At 42.8% G+C, this 13,596-nt stretch overlaps 1 protein-coding gene and 1 long non-coding RNA gene across 15 annotated transcripts in view; one reads left to right on the forward strand and one right to left on the reverse strand.

The window, feature by feature from the left end:
• The window catches only part of LOC134359289 (uncharacterized), a 59,727-nt gene extending 53,807 nt beyond the window's left edge, over positions 1-5,920 (reverse strand). Inside the window, exon 1 of the long non-coding RNA XR_010021076.1 lies at positions 5,825-5,920. This is a non-coding gene — a long non-coding RNA (uncharacterized LOC134359289). The remainder of the gene's footprint in view (positions 1-5,824) is intronic.
• A 10-nt stretch (positions 5,921-5,930) lies between these two features.
• LOC134359288 (nuclear receptor subfamily 2 group C member 1-A-like) overlaps positions 5,931-13,596 on the forward strand; it is a 131,403-nt gene continuing 123,737 nt past the window's right edge. For 9 of the 14 annotated variants that reach the window (XM_063072276.1, XM_063072275.1, XM_063072277.1 and 6 more), the window contains exon 1: positions 5,943-6,046. The gene's annotated coding sequence lies outside the window, so the exon portion shown is untranslated. Of the gene's footprint in view, positions 6,047-6,819; positions 6,965-13,596 lie in introns of those variants that run through there. The other 5 variants (XM_063072264.1, XM_063072266.1, XM_063072271.1 and 2 more) reach the window with 4 other exon arrangements.

Here is a 13,596-nt window from a genome sequence, read left to right on the forward strand (position 1 = left end):
TTATTGGTGAACTCACAGTCCCCTGGGAAGACAACATCAATGAAGCCCATGAGCGCAAGTTAACCAAGTATGCAGAATTAAGATCAGAGTGCAGAGACAGAGGGTGGAAGGTCTCATGCTATCCATTCGAAGTAGGCTGCCGTGGGTTTATTATGTTCACTCTCCAGAAGTGGCTGCGTGACCTTGGCTTCACTAGAAGAGAGATCAAGTCAACCAGCAGGGCTGTAGCTGAGGCAGCAGAGAAAGGATCAGCATAGGTGTGGACCAAGTATGTCCAGAGGGGCAGATAGTCAGACAGTGTATACATATCTTGCAAACCCTTCAGTAGTTGCATAGACACCTGAAGAGCAGACTATCTGTTGGATGGAAGTGACCAACAACTCTGATAGAGGCAGATGCCAAGTTTTTAAGTTCACCAGTGGGAGGTGGTGCTTTAGCACTGCTGGCCCACCACCTCGAGGGAGTCCTGATCATAAGCGGGCTGAAACTCCTGAAGACAGGTGGCAGATCAACTGATGATCCCACTGGTGATAGCACAGGACAGTAAACATCTTAGTCCACATGTATTTTTTAACTCTTGGGCCTGCTAACACTTATGATACAATGCTCATTGGGTCTCCCTCCACTGCCACGTCTATCTACTAGAGTTGTACCTGTGCTTTACTATGATTTCCAGCAACCTTCCAAAACCTTGTTACACCTTCCTTCACTAGGTTCGTACAGTCACAATGCACTTCCACTTGGAGGTACATATGCCTTCACTCAGCAAGAGATAAGTTTGGTTGCTGCTGAATACACACAAGTAAGCCCTGAGAATATCTGCTGTCAGTGTAAATGGATACAGAAATCATGCCAGTGAAATTGGAGCACAAATTTTGTGTGCAATCTGCACCATCAAAAGGACACGGTAAATATTGTCCAACATACTTTCCAGCAAAGAAAGTACAATTTAATTTAGATTCCACTCTCCACCCTGAATTTTTTGTTTCAGGTATTTTAAGATATTTTATATTTTTGGTATCATTTTTCCAATACTTTTAATTTCAGATTTTTCTGTAATTTTGATTTTAGATTTCTTGTATTTTCTATTTCAAGTTTTATTATTTTTCAAATATCTGACCTATTTGCCAAATTTCATTGGAATATTTCAAATTGATGTTTTTAATGTTTTCAGAATTCCTTATCATTCTTAATGTTTAAATGTCTGGAGCCTTTTAAATTTCAAATTAGTTTATCAAATTATTTGCATTTTGTCATTGTTGTCTTGTACTTATCATCTCAAATGTCCAAATTTATTAAGACACAATGCTATTTGTTTTCTTTACTGTATATGTATTTACTTGAAAGTAAACTTTATAAAGAAGAAGATAAAAATCAGAAAATTAGATTCAAGAGAAATATAAAAATATTGCAGTCCCAACTAGTTCATTATGTTTAGTTTTGGGCACCACACCTTGGCTTCTGAAGACTGTATAGTCGTCAGAAGCTAAGAATTCTAGGAAAAAGAAACTGCAGTTCTGGATAGACTGGACAATTTGGGATTGTTTTCCTCAAAGCACAGAAGGGACAGAGGATTGATAGAAATGTTTAAAATTGTGAATGGATTAGATGAATAGAATCCATTTGCAATAAGCATGGGGTGCAGATATAAGCTCAATGCAAAAGAACCATGCTAACATGAAGAAAATTTTATTCATGCAATGAATGCGTAGGATTTAGGATAAACTTTCAACCAAAGTTTTGAAAAAGGGAAATGTGTTAAATGATGGTATTCAAGCTGCTGGCTACAATTGTCACTATTGGTGTAGGGGTACCAGTTTCTTTGCTCTACTGCGAATGAGCAACTGTGCAGATATGGGGCTAGGATGACCTTATTTTGGATTCCATGTACTCTTCAATGTACTATTTCCTTAATTTTTAAAATTTGGTGATCTCATACTTCTTACATCAAATTTCCATCCTTTATTTGAATTCATATAATTTTAGTATATTCATTCTATTGTATTTTTTCTTTCAGATTTCTTGTATTTTTATTTTAAATTAACATTTTTATTTTAGATTTTGTGTACCAATACACGTCATACATTATTTGTTTATTCCACATAACTTGTAATTTTACTTCATTTCTAAAATATAATTTCATTAATATCCTTTCAGATTTTATGTACATTTTCAAATTACATTTAAAAATTACTTCAAATTTCCAATATTTTAATTAAATTGCTTTATTAATTTATCCACCCTCAATCTGGGCATCTATGTGAGGCAATCATGCTCTCAAATTTCATTCCAAGGTGAGCCCTTAGTCCTCTGCCATCAGATTTCTGAACGGCCCATGAACCCATGAACACCACCTCACTATTCGTCTTCTGCACTAGTCATAGTCATACTTTATTGATCCCAGGGGAAATTGGCTTTCGTTACAGTTGCACCATAAATAATTAAATAGTAACATCTAAATTATGCCAGGAAATAAGTCCAGGACCAGCCTATTGGCTCAGGGTATCTGACCCTCCAAGGGAGGAGTTGTAAAGTTTGATGGCCACAGGCAGGAATGACTTCCTACGACGCTCTGTGCTGCATCTCGGTGGAATGAGTCTCTGGCTGAATGTACTCCTGTGCCCAACCAGTACATCATGTAGTGGATGTGAGACATTGTCCAAGATGGCATGCAACTTAGACAGCATCCTCTTTTCAGACACCACTGTCAGAGAGTCCAGTTCCATCCCCACAACATCACTGGCCTTACGAATGAGTTTGTTGAAATTATTACTATTGACACTATTGATTATGTAATTTATAATCATTTTTGTGACTTGCACTGTACTGCTGCCACAAAACAACAGATTTCACAACATGTCAGTGATAATAAACTTGATTCTAATTATTCACGGCATCACTAAGAATACCTCTTTCCACCTCGGTTACATCTGCCAACTCCACCTTTATTTTACTCTGTCTGTCTGAAACTTTCGTTAATAACTGATCCTCCTATTCATTACTCAATTTCAGTCCTGGCTGACCCTTCATAATCCACCTTCCATTAATTTCAGCTCATCCAAAATGCTGCTGAAAATGTTTGAAATCAAGCTGATTCTCTTTCATCCATAATAGCAGGAGAATTGAAAAAAAATGAAAGGTCATCAGGTAATGTCAATACGTTTCTGTGAAAGGGAAACTATGTTTGACCAGTTTATTGAAGTTCTCTGGAGAAATAACATGTGTTGTTAGTAAAGGAGAACCCATGGAATACTATACCTAGATTTCCAAAAGTTATCAAATACTACCGTGAAAGGCAAAAGTTCACAGATTACAAAGTGAGGTAAATGGAAGATTAACGTATTGGAAGCAGTTCAGAATAAAAATTAGAAGACTATTACTTGGAATGGCTATGTTGTCAAAAGATAAGAATTGATTAGCTACCTTGTTGGAGTTTAGAAAAGTGAGCAGTGACTTGATTTAAATATACAAGGATCTTGGCAGATGGATGTGGAGACAGTATTTCCTTGTGTGAAAATCTTGAACTCAGCTTTTTTTATGTAAGGCACATAAAAGGGAAGAAAATAACCAGAGAGGGTTACATCTAGGATCAATAACATTTTGCTTGTATAATATCTTTATCGAGATGAGCAAAATTCAGCTCCAAAAGAAACTACTACTGCAAAGCTGACTGAAAGGGGTTTTAAGGGAAATATCAAAGCAGATTAAAGCCCACAAGTATTTGATAAAGAAGAAAATGTTTATGTAGACAAGGTCATAAATAGTAAGATAGTACAACAACAAATATCATACATGAAATTACTGTTGGTTTGTAAGCACAGAGGTGATGGGAGAACAGAATACAAAGAGTGCAGATCTGCTTTAATTCAGGTCTTACTCTGGTGGCAAACACAAGTGCAATGACACAAGTAAAGGAATCCCAGGAAATCACAAAGTCCAGCAGCTCCTATCGTCCAGTGACAATTACAGTGAAGTGCTTTGAGAGTTTGGCGATGAAACAAATCAACTCCTTCTGAGAAGCAATTTGGATCCACTCCAATTTGCCTACCAGCATAACAGGTCCACAGAAGATGCCATTTCATTGGCTCTTCACTCAACCCTGGAACATTTGGACAGTAAAGATGCATACACCAGGATGTTGTTCTTTATCAACTACAGCTTGGCATTCAACACTAAAATCCCATCAAAACTAGTCAATAAGCTTTAGGACCTTAGCCTCAATACCCTCATGTGCAATTGGATCCTTGATTCCCTCATTTGTAGACCTGTCAGTTCAGATTGGCAACTACATCTCCTCTACAAGCTCCATCAATATAGCTGCACCAAAAGATTGTATGCTTAGCCCCCTATACTTATGACAGAGGCTAAGCACAGCTCCAATGCCATATTTAAATTTGCTAATGACATCACTGTCATTGGCCAAATCAAAGGTCGTGACAAATCAGCATATAGGAGGAAGATTGAAAATCTGGCTGAGTAGTGCCACAACAACAATCAGTCAATGTCAGCAAAACCAAGGAGCTGATTATTGACTTCAGGAGGAGGAAACCAGAGGTCCATGAGCCAGTCCTCATCAGGGGAATCAGAGGTGGAGAGTCAGCAACTTTAAATTCCTCAGTGTTATCATTTCAGAGGACCTGTTCTGGGCCCAGCAAATAAGTGCAATTACAAAGAAAGCACGGCAGCGCATCTGTTTCCTTAGAAGTTTGAGAGAATTCAGCATCACATCTAAAACTTTTGACAAGCATTTATAAATTTATGGTGGACTGTTTGATGACAGGTTGCATCATGACCTAGTATGGAAACACCAATGCCCTTGAAGGCAAAATCCTTCAAGAAGTAGTGTATACTCCCCAGTCCATCATGGGTAAAACCCTCCCCACCATTGAGCACATCTACACAGAGCAGTGTCGCAGAAAAGCAGCATCCATCATCAAAGACCCCTACCACCCAGGTCATGCTCTTGTCTCACTGCTGCCATCAGGAAGGTGGTATATGGACCTCAGGACTCACACCAGCAGACTCAGAAACAGTTACTACCCCTCAACCAGTGGGCTCTTGAACCAAAGAGGATAACTTCACCCAACATCACTGAACTGTTCCCACAACCTATGGACTCACTTTCAAGGATGCTTTATCTCATGTTCTTGACACTTATTGCTTTTTTTTCTATTTCATATTTGCACAGTTTGTTGTCCTTTGCAAATTGCTTTTTTGTCCATCCTGTTAAGTGAAGTCTTACATTGATTCTATTTTTTTCTTTACTGTATACAAGAAAACGAATCTCAAAGTTGTATGTACTTTGATAATATTTACCTTGAACTTTGCCCACAAACTGGTGGCGGATTTATAGAGGAAAATTTGACCTTATACTGTTAGGTGATAATAAATAAGGATTTTTCAGCAATTTGGAAGAAAGCAAGATGCTCACTTTTCAAAAGAATTTCTTATATTTTACTTGCTAATTTTGCTTCACTGCTTTAATTTCAGATTTTTACTTTCTTAATTTCAAATTGTTATGTCAGCTCTTTCATTTGTCCCTTTTCTGGGTTATTTTTCCACAGCTAAGCTCCTGGTAGAAATGAATAATTTATCTTGAGCTGAATGTAAGAGGAGCAGGGAGTGAGCCTCACTGTTAATGGGGGAGGGGAATCTCCCGGCTCTGGGCCTGTAGAAAATGGGCGACCAGAAAATGAAGCTCCTTGAAACGCCATCAGCTGCCCCGCTTGTGCCTCGGTGCTGCTGACCCCACCACACCGTTACCAAGACGTCATTCATCGGCACTCAGCCACTTGAAAACGACAGGGACAATCGAAAGAAATACCTTTCCAGCACAGGAAGAGCTAGAATTTTGGCTTTGGCACCCATCCAAGCCCATAAACTAGCTGCGTCGCCATTTTGCGCATCGGCGTCCTCGTCGGGCATTAGTACGCATGCGCCGGCTGTCGAAGCGAGGAAGAGGTCACGAACTCTGACCCGCGGTGGAGTCGAGAAACGGGGGAAAAACGTTCAGGGCTTTTCCGCCCGTTTGAAAATAACGCTTCAGGTAAGAAGGGCGGATACGCCACTTGAACCGTCTCGTCAGTGTGGTGGTCGCAACCCGTTCTCCCCATCTCGGCGACGGCAACAGCCGCCGAACCACCGCCATCTCAGGCCCGGCGCCGCCCCGCCGAGCCCAGGCCCCACGATTGCGAGCCAAGGCAGCTTGAAGGGAAGGGACTGGGCCTTGGGCCCCAGCACTCCTGGTCGTGGCTGGCAGCGGACGAGCAGGCGATCGGGTAGGAGGCGAGAGTCCTCCGTCCCACGCTCCCGCCGCTGGAGACATTTCGGCAGCGCCGTGCGGCCGCCGCTTTTGCATATCTGACGACAGCGGTTCACCCCCTCTCCATGACCTTTCACCCAGAGCAGCCGCAGCCTCGGCTCCCCGTCGCCTGCCCGGCCGCCGCCTCCTCGACCCGGGGCAGGGGGCGGGGGTTGGGAGAGGCGAACCTCCGGCCGGACCCGATGTTGCAACCCTCGGGCCCAGCGCCCCCTGACTGTCCTTCCACACCCGTCCCCGGCTCGAATGGGTCGGCTGTCACTGCGGGCCCCTCCGTTAAGGTCTCCTACATAGGAGTCCGGTAGGTTGCTGAGCTTGGCTCCAGCCTCCGCCGACCGATTGCACCCGCGGCCTTGTGTGGCGCAGTCAACGGGCTGGATTTGTTTCCGAACGCAGAGGGTGTGCCCTCTTGTAGCGCAGGGAATTCTCTCTCTCCCGAGTTTGTAAACTCCGAATCCCTCCCAAAATGGGCCGTCAAATCTATAACATTTGCAAACAAAACAATGGCTAATTTGAGAATATCACTCGGCGAACCGCAGCCGGGTGATGTCAAATGCAGCAGCTGAAAATAGGGAGCAATTGCAACCTGGACGTTGGACATTTGCCCACAAGACAGCATGAAAAGCGTTTTTGTTACTATAAACGGTAATGGAAATAAAGTGTCCGTGTGTCTTAATGTTTTGTTTTTGTGAACGATGCTGTCTGATGTGAAAAGAACATTTTAGGACTTTGAGGTCAGAGCGTGGAGTGGGATTAATGTACAGCTCTTATAGGGGACAGGCGGGCATGAATGGTATTACTGTACTACGACACTGATCCCAATTGCTTTTATGGTACAGAGTATATTTTAAAGAGTTGCAGAAGATTTACCAGAATTGAGCATAGCTGGTATCTGTGGAAAGGAGAAAAGTGGGGGGGGGGGGAGAATGATGTTTGACAGTGATGAGCAGGTCTATTTCCACTGAGCATGGTTTCCTAAACAAGACAGCATCGACATCCCTAACAAACCAAATTTACAGTTTAATGTGGAACCTGCTGCTACATTGTTCTTTAAACAGCCGAGAAATGTTCAAGGAGAGGCTTGCTGAAGAGATGAGAAGCTGGTTGGAGGTGATTGGTCGGAGGCTTGTTTCATCAAAGCACCAGCATTGATCAGTTTTGCCTAATCATTTGTTGCCATGCTTTGTGTGTGTACATTTGAATGCAGTAGCCTTAAATATGCTCCACCCAATTCTACAATACAGTGGATGTCACAATGGCCAAGGCTTCAATGTCTTATTAATGTATAATTGTTTATGAAGGGTGCAGTGATAACTGGGTCTTTATATACTGCATCTTAAGTAGAAAAAGCATATTTCTGTATGTGTTTCAGGTAAATAATGCTCGACAGAAATTCAGAATTGGGAATGGCAAACCCTTAATGATACTCCAATCTATGGAACAACACAATGTCTATGCTTTAATGACCACGGATCCTTTGTGAACTTCCTTATATACATTTAAATGTTTAGATAGGTGTGGATTCTGCCATCAGCAGTTTCCACATTTTGTCTTTTGCTGAGATAAAAGTTTGTGCTCCATGTAATCCTGCGCACAGTGGTGTCTCCAGAGCAGCAGAATATAAGCTCCAGCTAGGTGTTTGAAAATCCAGCTTGTCAGCTGCGGGATACATGGAGGTTGCAGCAGTAAAGTATTGATCACTCAGAAAATGTGCAGCTGTTCTGTCACATGCATTTAACTCTGATGTAGTTACACGAATATATTCATCTCTGCTAGAATTTGCAAAGAATGCCAACTGCTGACTTCCATGCTCATTATTGATCTGTCTGAGGTGATCTCTTTTCAAGTTCAAATTCAGATTGGGACACCATTTCACATTCTTCTGATTGGACAACATGGAAATGTTTGGCTTTTCCATACTGTGCTTCCATGCTCTTCTGCAGGCAAATTTGTGCTACACCTGCCTTGCTACACTTTTTTAGATGCTGGAGCTTTATCACCTCCACTGCAAAGACTATTTCTGTCTCCACTTCCAGTATATTATCAAGTCCTGTCTTGTCCACAACAGTTATTGTTTGATGCTGTAGTTTATGTTCTTGCAGGCTTTCCATTTTCCACACTTTATAAACTTCAGCTGACTGCTAATCAACTTCTACACAGCTTGAAAATTGGGCAGCACTTTAAATGCTTAAATGTTAAGAAAATTACAGCTGTGTGGCAACAAAGGCTATGCGCACAGGAGCAATAGTTTCTGCACGGCCACGTACCCTCGCTGTTTAGAGGGAACAGTGCTACTGATTATCCTGTATTGAGTCATGTACATCCATTATTCCTGTCTTTGATGTCTTCACTAGGATAAATAACGAAAAGCACAACTAAAACATAGCATTTTAAGAAGCAATTTAAGTTAGGACAGGAGCAAAAGGATTTGAAGAAGGTATTCCCAAATATCAGTCACAGGGGCTAAATAACAATACCAGTGAAAGGATTATTTAAAATTAGATTGTGTAAGAGGCAGAGCTGTAGGAATAAAAAGATCTTGGAGAGCTACAGATGGAACTTGTTGAAATGAGTTTGGAGGAATGGGAAGTGATAAAACGAATTCCAAATGTTGTTGATTGGGAAACCATTAGAAATTTCCAAAGATGAGTGAAGGCTGAACAAAACTGGGTGTGAACTACACTTACAGGCAGCAGAATTTGGGAGGAAGTTGGAAGAAAATGGGTGGCTATCTAGAGAAGTATGAAGTCCTGATGTGCCAAGAATGTGGCAGAGGATTTCAGCAGTAATTCAATTAAGAGAGGGGTGAGGATTTGGATAACATAGGAAATGTGAAATGAATGAACCAGTGTGTTTTTGAGATCTCCTCTTGGGGTCTAAAATGAAACCAAGGTAGTTAAGGATTAAGCAACACACATCAAAGTTGCTGGTGAACGCAGCAGGCCAGGCAGCATCTCTAGGAAGAGGTACAGTCGACGTTTCGGGCCGAGACCCTTCGTCAGGACTAACTGAAGGAAGAGCTAGTAAGAGATTTGAGGGGGGGAGGGGGGCAGGGGGAGATCCAAAATGATATGAGAAGACAGGAGGGGGAGGGATGGAGCCAAGAGCTGGACAGTTGATTGGCAAAGGGGATATGAGAGGATCATGGGACAGGAGGCCCACGGAGAAGGAAAAGGGGGAGGGGGGAAAACCCAGAGGATGGGCAAGGGGTATAGTGAGAGGGACAGAGGGAGAAAAAGGAGAGAGAGAGAGAGAAAGAATGTGTGTATATAAATAAATAACGAATGGGGTACGAGGGGGAGGTGGGGCATTAGCGGAAGTTAGAGAAGCCAATGTTCATGCCATCAGGTTGGAGGCTACCCAGACGGAATATAAGGTGTTGTTCCTCCAACCTGAGTGTAGCTTCATCATTACAGTGGAGGAGGCCGTGGAATTAATTAAAATGTGTGGCCACTGGGAGATCCTGCTTTCTCTGGTGACAGAGCATAGGTGTTAAGCAAAACGATCTCCCAGTCTGCATCGGGTCTTGCCAATATATAGAAGGCTACATTGGGAGCACCGGAAGCAGTATATCATGCCAGCTGACTCAGGTGAAGTGTCGCCTCACCTGGAAGGACTGTCTGGGGCCCTGAATGGTGGTAAGGGAGGAAGTGTAAGGGCATATGTAGCACTTGTTCTGCTTACAAGGATAAGTGCCAGGAGGGAGATCAGTGGGGAGTGATGGGGGGGGGGACGAATGGACAAGGGAGTCACGTAGGGAGCGATCCCTTCGGAAAGCGGTGGGGGGGAGGGAAAGATATGTGCTTAGTGGTGGGATCCTGTTGGAGGTGGCGGAAGTTATGGAGAATAATATGTTGGACCTGGAGGCTGGTGGGGTGGTAGGTGAGGACCAGGGGAACCCTATTCCTAGTGGGGTGACGGGAGGATGGAGTGAGAGCAGATGTGCGTGAAATAGGGGAGATGCATTTGAGAACGGAGTTGATGGTGGAGGAAGGGAAGCCCCTTTCTTTAAAAAAGGAGGACATCTCCCTCGTCCTGGAATGAAAAGCCTCATCCTGAGAGCAGATGCAGCGGAGACGGAGGAATTGCGAGAAGGGGATGGCATTTTTGCAAGAGACAGGGTGAGAAGAGGAATAGTCCAGATAGCTGCGAGAGTCAGTAGGCTTATAGTAGACAGCAGTAGATAAGCTGTCTCCAGAGATGGAGACAAAAAGATCTAGAAAGGGGAGGGAGGTGTCGGAAATGGACCAGGTAAACTTGAAGGCAGGGTGAAAGTTGGAGGCAAAGTTAATAAAGTCAACAAGCTCAGCATGCCTGCAGGAAGCAGCGCCAATGCAGTCGTCGATGTAGTGAAGGAAAAGTGGGGGACAGATACCAGAATAGCTTTGGAACATAGGTTGTTCCACAAAGCCAACAAAAAGACAAGCATAGCTAGGACCCATACGGGTGCCCATAGCTACACCTTTAGTTTGGAGGAAGTGGGAGGAGCCAAAGGAGAAATTATTAAGAGTAAGGACTAATTCCGCTAGACGGAGCAGAGTGGTGGTAGAGGGGAACTGATTAGGTCTGGAATCCAAAAAGGAGCGGAGAACTTTGAGAGCCTTCTATATATTGGCGAGACCCAACGCAGACTGGGAGATCATTTTGCTGAACACCTACGCTTTGTCCGCCAGAGAAAACAGGATCTCCCAGTGGCCACACATTTTAATTCCACATCCCATTCCCATTCTGATATGTCTATCCACAGCCTCCTCTACTGTAAAGTTGAAGCCACACTCAGGTTGGAGGAACAACACCTTATATTCCATCTAGGTAGCCTCTAACCTGATGGCATGAACATTGACTTCTCTAACTTCCACTAATGCCCCACCTCCCCCTCGTACCCCATCCATTGTTTATTTATATACACACATTCTTTCTCTCTCTCTCTCCTTTTTCTCCCTCTGTCCCTCGGACTATACCCCTTGCCCATCCTCTGGGTTTCCCTCCACCCCCCTTGTCTTTCTCCCTGGGCCTCCTGTCCCATGATCCTCTCATATCCCCTTTGCCAATCACTTGTACAGCTCTTGGCTCCATCCCTCCCCCTCCTGTCTTCTCCTATCATTTTGGATCTCCCCCTCCCCCTCCCACTTTCAAATCTCTTACTAGCTCTTCCTTCAGTTAGTCCTGATGAAGGGTCTCGGCCTGAAACGTCGACTGCACCTCTTCCTAGAGATGCTGCCTGGCTTGCTGCGTTCACCAGCAACTTTGATGTGTGTTGCTTGAATTTCCAGTTTCTGCAGAATTCCTCGTGTTTACGTAGTTAAGGATTAATGTGGAAATAATGGTGGTGAAGAATTGGGAAGACGAATGTGATGTATTAAGGCAGTTACAATGCTGCCATTGTCGAAGCCAGCATTCATTTCCTGGTCTTTCACGCCTTTGCGAAACTGATGCTGTTGTTGCTGTTGAAATGGCAGAACATTGCTACTTGGTAATGTCTTTAAGAATTTTAATCCACTTGGATTGACTTGGAGGTGGTGGTGTTTTAATGTGCATGTTGTACTTGTTTTAAGTATTACCAGTCATCTATATTGCAGAGGCTGTCATAAATCCAGGGTAATTATCTATACTGCATCATGTGAGAGCGTATGCTAGGTATGGTGTGCCGATTCGACTGCAGTGCATGTTGAAGGTGGTGAATGGAGTGCTGTTTTAAAGTACATTACTTGATGGTATTGAGCATGTTTTTGAGCTGTATTCATCTAGGCAAGTGGGGAGTATTATATCAAAGATTCAAAGTATGTATACAGAATACAACTCTTGAGATTCACCCTCCTGCAGGCAGCCACAAAACAAAGAAACACCATGGAACACATTCAAGTAAACATCAAACACACAACGTGCGAGGGGGGTGAAAAAGAACAAATTACACAAACGGCAAAAAGCAAGCAAATAACGCATTGAATATGAAACATCAAACGAGGAGTCCAGAATTATTCAGTTTAGTTTAGTGCCACGCTGCTAGTCAATGCAGGCCACGGGGCTGCCCCAGTCCGTCCGCATCAATCGTCCCAATCAAACAATTCAAAAACAGCAAAAACGCATGCAGCAAGAATCTCAAAATCCTCAAATGAATGCACAGCCTTGCTAATCAATCTTGGCATTGTAGATCCCAAGACTCCTTCACTTTCCTCCGACAGGATCTAGCAAGAGGGAGAGGAAGACTGATTAGAGGCAAACAGATGATGCCAAACACTCACCCATCCTCTGCTCTCATTTTCATTGACTTCAACCTTGGCCAATGCCTCAATCAGAGAGAAGCAATGGAGATGATCTTGGGCTCATATCCTGTTCCCAGGCCACACACTTCACACCAAACTTCACTGAACTCCCTTGGAGACAGTAAAGCGCCAGGTCGCTCATCATCCCCAAGGCACACCATCAAAATGTAACTTGCAAGTTTCAATCGCATGCAGCTTAGTAGTGGAATCATTTGAAAAAAGTAGTTAAAAAAAAAATAGTTCTGTCAAGTGTCAGCAGGGCGTAGCTGTTGATTGCATTTTTCATTCGAACTATCAAAATCTTTATTTGTGCTTTGTCAATGGTGGAAAGGTTTTGGGGAGAAAGGAATGAAATCAATTGCTGCAAAATACATAAGCTTTCATCCTGATGATAGTAAAGTAATTGTGGCTGGTGTAAATAAGTTTCTGATCAAAGTTGAATGTGGGTGATTTTATTTGGTTATTCTCTTACATTCCTGTTTGTGAATATTTGCTACCAATCATTCTGAGGTTAGATGCTGTGGGCTTCTTGTCTGAATGTTCAAAGTACAAAGTAAATTTATTATCAACATACATATGTCACCAAGTACCACCTTGAGATTCAGTTCCTTGCAGGCATTTACAGGAAAACTATACATAAAGACCGACAAACAACCAATGTGCAAAACAAACTGCAAATAAAAATAATATTGAGAACATGAGTTATAAAGAGTCCTTGAAAGTGAGTCTGTAAGTCATAGAATCAGTTCAGAATAGTGGTGAATGAAGTAATCCATATTGACAAACTGAACCACACTTTAACCTATTAGCATATTTACTTCTGGTCTTCTCTGATGCAGTGAAGGTTATTGATGCAGTTGAACATGTTTGGGGTTAGCCTACTACCTTGAAACTCCTTGAAGCAGCATGGTGTAGATAATGGAGGGCAGTAACACAAGGTAGCAGAAAGTTTCCCTGATTTCAATTTTACTGCTGTTCCTTTATCTGTCACTGTTAGTGGTAATTACTCTTCGG

The sequence above is a fragment of the Mobula hypostoma genome, chromosome 20 (assembly GCF_963921235.1).
Source record: "Mobula hypostoma chromosome 20, sMobHyp1.1, whole genome shotgun sequence".
Taxonomy (NCBI): Eukaryota; Metazoa; Chordata; class Chondrichthyes; order Myliobatiformes; family Myliobatidae; genus Mobula; species Mobula hypostoma.